This window comes from Myotis myotis, unplaced genomic scaffold (assembly GCF_014108235.1).
Source record: "Myotis myotis isolate mMyoMyo1 unplaced genomic scaffold, mMyoMyo1.p scaffold_m19_p_5, whole genome shotgun sequence".
Classification (NCBI taxonomy): Eukaryota; Metazoa; Chordata; class Mammalia; order Chiroptera; family Vespertilionidae; genus Myotis; species Myotis myotis.
The window spans coordinates 72,285,282-72,293,008 of NW_023416357.1; positions in this window are offsets into that span (position 1 = coordinate 72,285,282).

Below are 7,727 nucleotides of genomic sequence, written 5' to 3' on the forward strand. Positions count from 1 at the left end.
TACATTGCATACAAAAGTAGGAACATTTAGTAAGATCAAAGATAAAACACACACATGTATTATACAACACTTAATTTCCACCTCTAGATAGATTTTTCTCTATAAATGAGAGGACAGCTAACACATATGCATAAGAGGATGCATACAGGATGTTTACTGAAGCTTTCTTCACATAAACAGCAAAATATTAAAAGAACCTCACCCCCTATAAACAGACAATGGATTAAAAATCTAAGATAGATTCATGTAATGGAAAGCTATTTAATAGGTACAATTAATAATTAGATAGAGTAATTTGTGATTATGCTTGACTTGTTTCCTTTGTTATTCTTATCAAAAATCTGCTTTTAGAAAGAATCTGATTACTTTTATATTTGAAAAAAAAAACTAATTAGGTATAATTTGTTCTTTCTTCCAGTATTATTTGCATCTCACAAGAGAAATTACAAGTTTGATTTATACCAAGCATTAGTAGAGGAGGATAGGATTTTTTTTTTTTTTTGGTAGTTTCTGTTAAACAAATTGTTTCACATCTGAAGTTTTCCACTGTAGCTAGGAATTATGTAACCAGTATTCTGAAGGGAGGAAATAATAAGGTCTCAAATATTTTAGGAATGTAGCCAAAAGGCATACTTTTTTTTCCAGTTAGGATTTCAATCAAGCTCACATTTCTAAAAAGTAATAATGATATTTGATTGTTGCAATCCAAAGAAAAATCAACTTTACATTCAAAGCAAGTAAGTTATTACTCTACATGCCGGCCCATAGTTGGTTGGCTGAGAAGAGGTCTGCTGAGAATAGAATCTCTTTAGGTCTAAACCCATTTGTTTAACAGTAGAAATAGCTGCTCATTTTACAGTGAGTCACAAAATTCATCTCTTTTCTTTTAATCATTTTGTGAAGCCATTTAAGATCACAATGGCAATTTTAGAAGCAAAATTTACATGATATTCTCATGAAAACGCAGTTCAACAGTTAATTTATTCATTATGATTACATCTTAAATTTTTTCTCCTCCCTTTGTGATTTAGTTGATGATTTCCCTTTTTCTGTCTTAATTTGAATATTTTTAAACATAAGAAAAAGTTGAAAGCATAAATCCATATTTGATAATATTTTATCAAATTGCTTTTTTCCCCTCACACTCTTGTTCTCTCAACACCCATCATTTTACATTTTGTTTAATCACTTAGGTATCACATCTCAACCCTAAAAATGTTAACATTTACCTCTTATGAATAAGTATATTTTCCTACTCAGTTACAATAATATTTCCACCTAAAAATTTTTGCATTCAGCAATTGGGTTTATCAACCTATATTAATTTTTCCAATTTTATCTAAATATTTTTATCAAAACTATCTGTTCCCAAATATTATTGAGAATATGAATCAAGATTTTTGTTTGTTTGTTTTATCTCATTTCTTGAAGTAAATCTAGTTCACAGAGGCACATTTGCTCAAAGTCCTTGGAAAGGTCTCTCGCTTTCTAACTCCAGAATGCTATCCTCAATCTAGTGGATTTTACTGTGCAGACTCATAGTTTAGAAAGGGATATCAAAATTGCCTACTATCAATGAATGAGGTCCCTCTGTCAAAGAGCATGTGGGATTCTGGTCAGTGCTTTTAGTTCAAAAGAAAGGGAAAAAAAGAAAGATTTTCTGTATCTCTTTCTGTCTCTCATAGTCTCCCTTTCTCCCTCCTTCTCTCCCCTCCTTCCTTCCTTCCTCCCTCCCTTCCTTCTTTTTTTCCTTCCTTCTTGCCTGCCTGCCTGCCTGCCTGCCTGCCTAATTTGATGTTGTTTCAGGTTCCAGTTAGGCATGAGAAGTAGAGAGATCATTTGAAAGTCAGTCTCTCAAAAGGAATGTTCACTGCTTAGTCAGGTACTTCCTTTTAACCTATTCTGTGTGAAGGCACTTTCCTGCCTGTACTTTCTGAAGCAGCTGGTAGATGGACCTTTTTAGAGCAAAACTACAAGTAATTTTCAACAGTAAGATAAACAGTACTGTGGGCTTTAGGTCAGTTAGAGGGCTGCCATATGAATGGGGAGTTTTGCCATTGTGGAAATTTTGCATCATCTTTTCTTGCCTTTTTTATTATTTCTGGCAGAAATATGAAATTACTGAGGGTGCTGTGCTCCTGCCCTAAATCTTGCTCCATACTTGGAGCCTGCTGCACTAATGGTCCCACTGATCTTCAGGCGGACTGATATTCAGGCAGGCTGACCCAGGATGGCCATTACAGCTGCTAAAAATATTTAAATACTTCCATATTGATTATTCCACCTCTGACTTTCACACAAGCAGCAACTAAAAGGTTAGTGTACAGTAAGGGTAGTTAAGAGGTGACTGTTTTGATTGGCATATGAGATTTCAGATTCTAAAATATTTTATCACTTCTACTTGGGGGCCAGATATGTAAAATTAAATTCTAGAAGGATGAACCTTTATAGCCAATACACTAACAAGTTCACATAAAGAATGTGGAAAAGAACAGTGTGCAGAATTTACTGTATAGTGTATACTCAGGGATATCTTGGGATCAACACCTGTTGTTGTGAGGAGAAAACAGAGACTGGGGTAAAGCTTATATACTACTCTTTTTTTTAATATATTTTATTGATTTTTTACAGAGAAGAAGGGAGAGGGATAGAGAGTTAGAAACATCGATGAGACAGAAACATCAATCAGCTGCCTCCTGCACACCCCCCAGTGGGGATGTGCCCACAACCAAGGTACATGACCTTGACCGGAATCGAACCTGGGACCCTTGAGTCTGCAGGCCGACGCTCTATCCACTGAGCCAAACCGGTTCAGCAATATATATACTACTCTTTATTGGGGGTACAATCCAAGGGCAGCTCCAGTGAAAAGAAAATGATTAAGAACAGGGAGGAGGGAGAGTGAATAAAAGGTGACTACTGAGGACGGCTTCACAGGAAAATGCACCTGATGTCTTGGTCACTCTGGATGTTGCCAGAGAAGCTGTCAGATGGGAGGAAGGACAAGGAATTTATGTTGTTTCTTCTCATCTCCTATTTCTTGCTGTTCAACATTTTTCCACAATTCCAGTGTATTGAATGTAGCCCCACGTAGCAGTTACTGAGAAATCCAGATCCCTCTTCCCACAGCACAATGCCTCATTACATCTGGTAACTGTGAGTGCAAAACAATCCCCATAGATCCAGTGACACTATAGTGGAAGCTGTGTGCAACGCTGGCCTTTGTTTCTGGGGAGGCTGAGGCTAGTTGTTAGGAAACAAGGCTAACAGCCTTACTTGGGGCTGCATTCACAGGCACGCCACACTGGTCTAACTGAGCTGAACGGGGGTTACACTGCTGATCCAGGCACAGAACAGGCTGAAACAGCTCAGGGGAGCTTCACTCTGACTGCCCAACCAGGCCTTGGTAGGCACAGCCACACAAATCTGGGAATTTGCACAAATTGGGTTCACTAGAAACCACTTGATAAAATTCCAAATGGTATCATCCTATCTAATGAAAGAGTAATATGCAAAATAATCATCACTCCGTCACTCCATCACAAAGATGGTGGCGGCCACGGAGCTGGAGCGAGCAGGAGGCTTGGGTTGCCCTGGCAATGGAGGAAGCCAAGCTTCCCGCCTGCCCTGGCTGGCCCTCGTCTCCGCTCAAGGCTACAAAATTTCAATTATAAAAGATAAATAAATCCCAGATACCTGCTTCCACCTGGCCGTGGCCATGGAACTGGAGCGAATAGGAGGCTTGGGTTGCCCCTGGCGATGGAGGAAGCCAAGCTTCCCATCTGCCTTGGCCATACCTGGCCTCTGCTCAAGGCTACAAAGTTTCAATTATAGAAGATAAATAAATCCCAGATACCTGCTAAAAAAAAAAAAAAAAAAAAAACAGGCTGGGAGCTTGGGTCACCATGGAATGTGGCCAGCCTGAAAATGGCCATCAGCCCCTTACCCAGGCTGGCCAGGCACCCCAGTAGGGACCCCTACCCTGAAGGGGGTGTGGCCAGCCTGCAAACAGCCTTCAGCCCCTCATCCAGGCTGGCCAGGCACCCAAGCGGGACTCCCACCCTTATCCGGGACATCCTTCAGGGCAAACCAGCTGGCCCCCACCCCAGCACCAGGCCTCTATCCTATATAGTAAAAGGGTAATATGCAAACTGACCCTAACAGCAGAAAGACTGGGAATGACTGGTCACTATGACACACACTGACCACCAGGGAGCAGACACTCAATGCAGTTGCTGCCCCCTGGTGGTCAGCGTGCTCCCATAGGGCGAGCTCTACTCAGCCATAAGCCAGGCTGACAGCTGCCAGCACAGTGGTGGTGGCGGGAGCCTCTCCTGCCTCCTCAGCAGCGCTAAGGATGTTGGACTGCAGCTTAGGCCTGCTCCCCACTGGCAAGTGGACATCTGCCAAGAGCTCCTGGGCTGCCAGAGGGATGTCTGACTGCCAGCTTAGGCCCGATCCCCCAGAGAGCGGGCCTAAGCCAGCAGGTGGACAGCCCCCAAGGGGTCCCAGACTGCAAGAGAGCACAGACCGGGCTGAGGGACCCCCCAAGTGCTCAAATTTTTGTGCACTGGGCCTCTAGTCTATACATATAAAAGGCTAAGTGACCCACCATAAGTCCATGACCACCCGGCCAACCAGCTGGCTGGTACATATAATGAACACTGGCAATTTAAAAATAAATGTTGACTTGCGCATGTGTGATACATATAATGCTTCCATCGAATTTCTTAATAGTATTACACCTTTGGGAATGCCATGTCATAAATTAAAATTGAAAGTAGGTGCAATCATCATGCTACTGAGAAATCTTAATAGTAAATGGGGTCTTTGTAATGGTACTAAATTTATTACCAAAAGATTTCGACCTAACGTAATCAAGCTGAAGTTTTGACAGGAGCTGTGGAAGGAGAGGTTGTTCTGATTCCAAGAATTGATTTGTCCCCATCTGACACTGGCCTCCCATTTAAATTAATGCGAAGACAGTTTCCCATGATACCAGCATTTGTGATGTCTATTAATAAAACACAAGGACAAACTCTAGACAGAGTAGGAGTATTCCTACCTGAACCCATTTTTGGACGTGGTCAGTTATATATTGCTTTCTCTTGAGTTCAAAGAGTGTGTGACATTAAAGTTAAAGTTGTAAATACTTCATCGCAAGGCAAATTAGTCAAGCATTCTGGAAGTGTTTTTACTCTTAATGTGGTATACAGGGAGATATTAGAATAAGTTTAATCAATTTATCAGTCATTGTTTTTATCAATGTCGTTTTTATATCATCTTTTTGATGTTTTTATATCATGTTTTTGTTGTTTTTTTAGCATGTCTTTGTTGTTATATATGTTGTTATTATTTATTAATCAGTTTACATGTTATTTTCATATACATTTTACTAATTTTCTTTCATCTCTGAAACTTCTAGTATAGAGAAAGCGTGAATAGTGATATTAAAATATTTCTTCTAATTAATTTCCTTTTAATGTGTACGAATCTATGCATTTGGCCACTAGTATCCACATAAATAGGTAAAAACAACAATCTTTATGGGTCCTCTATTATTAACTCATGATACAAATTCACTGTAGGAAATCACCTTAGAGATCAGGAAGGCAAGTTTTATCAATATTATTATGAAAGGAACTGTACAGTGACTTACTCAAAATTACAGAGAAAACTTGAGATCAAAAAGTAGATCTCAGGTCTATGAATTCATAAGCCAAGGATTTTATTCACTATATAATATTGCCTCTCATTTCATATCCTGAAATCTTTAAATAAATGAACATAACACAATTCCCACCTGCCCTGGATATATATCAGTCAAATGATATGTATCTAACCCACTTTATGAAAAAGGTAAATTATTAACATTGTGAAAAATCTTCTGCCACCACAAAATGAAATCCTACAGTTGCCTTAGAATAGTGTGGCTCTGTTGGTTAAGCATCATCCTGTGCACCAAAAGGTCACCAGTTCAGCGATGCCAGCATGGCTTGAGTGTGGACTTATTAACCAGGAAGTCAAGGTTCAATTCCTGATTAGGGCTCATGCCTGGGCTGTGGGCTTGATCACCGGTGTAGGGTATGCAGGAGGTAGCCAATTGATGATTCTCTCTCATCATTGATGTTTCTCTCTCTCTCCCCTCTCCCTTCCTCTCTGAAATCAATAAAAATACATTAAAAAAAAAAAGGTCACCAGTTCAATTACCAGTCAGGGCACATGCCCATGTTGTGGGTTTAGTCCCTGGAGGCAACCGATCAATGTTTCTCATATCTCTCTCTCTCTCTCTCTCTCTCTCTCTCTCTCTCTCTCTCTCTCTCTCTCTCTCTCTTTCTCTCTCTCTCTCATCAATAAAAACACATTAAAAAAAAAAAAAAGAATAGTGAGATGGATCTACCCTGTCAGTGCTGGCAATTCCCTTACAGATTTTCCATTTCATGGAATTCTTTAAATGGGGTTGATGGACTTCTCCCTAACTCTAATTCACACTGAAATTATGTGGACATTAAGCATAAATCCATTTTCATGGGAAGAAGTTTTATAGGTTTACAAGATCCTCAAAGAAGTTTGTTAAAGCTTAAAAGGATGAATAAGAAAATAGGAAAGAGGAGGAAAATAATTGAACTGCCTAATTTTATTCAGGAGGAAACAGAGAGGCTCAGAGAAGTTGACAACATTTCCAACATCATCAGAAGTCGGACTAAATTATTGGTTTTATGACTCTAGGTACAGTGCAGTTCCCATTAACAGAAACCTCCCCTGGAGCATTTTGGATTATTAGCTTTTTTTTTTTTTTTTTCCAGAATATCCATGAGTTAGAAAAAATAAGAAATGTAAAGGAATTGATTATTACCCTTTGCTTTAAAAAGAGCTTACCAGTCAATGTGTGTATTTTTATAGAAGAGAAAATAAAAAAAATCAAGAGCTTTTCTGAAGATGGCAGCCAGTTAATGACAATTCTGATCTGGACGCTATGACTCTAACTTCCTCCCACTTCTATTACTATGTATTATTATTATATCTGAAAAAGAGAAATGAGCAGAAATTAATAGAAAGTATTTATATGTCAGTTGTACATTCACAAAATTGACATATATAAACTCATTCTATTCATAAATCTCACTTGGTAAAAAATAGTCAATGTGAGAAAAATAATATTGTACATCTTTGAAAGTGATTTTTCAAAATTTGAAAAAAATATATTTGTATAGCTATATTGCCCTTCTTGTGTCAAAGATAGCATGAGAAACAAGCTGTTATTTCTAACCTAAATATGAGTAACACCTTATTTGGTAGAAATTATCTAATTATCTAGAAAATTAATTAATTTATTTTTTTTACTTTATATCTGTCATTCAGAACAATTTTTTAGGTAGTTTTTCATCCTTCCATAAATATTTGATTTCTGTCTCCTCAATAACAATTCTGGTTTCAACAGGCTATTTCAGCAATCTGTAAAGATACAAACCCAGTATTTTCAGAACTGGTGACTTACTAGAGAATGCAGATAGACTGAGAAGGTTTTTAAGTTTTGTTAAGTTCTTGGGTTTTTATTTCTTTTAGGATAAAGCCACTCTCTGTTTGTTACATGTCATTTTCCTTTTATTTACTTTGTGTGTGTGTGTGTGTGTTTTCTGCAGTAACTATGCCTAAATGCTGCCTTTTTGTTTTCTTCATCTTGTTCTTGTATAACTTGGTAACTTGACAGCTCTATTCTAGACTCT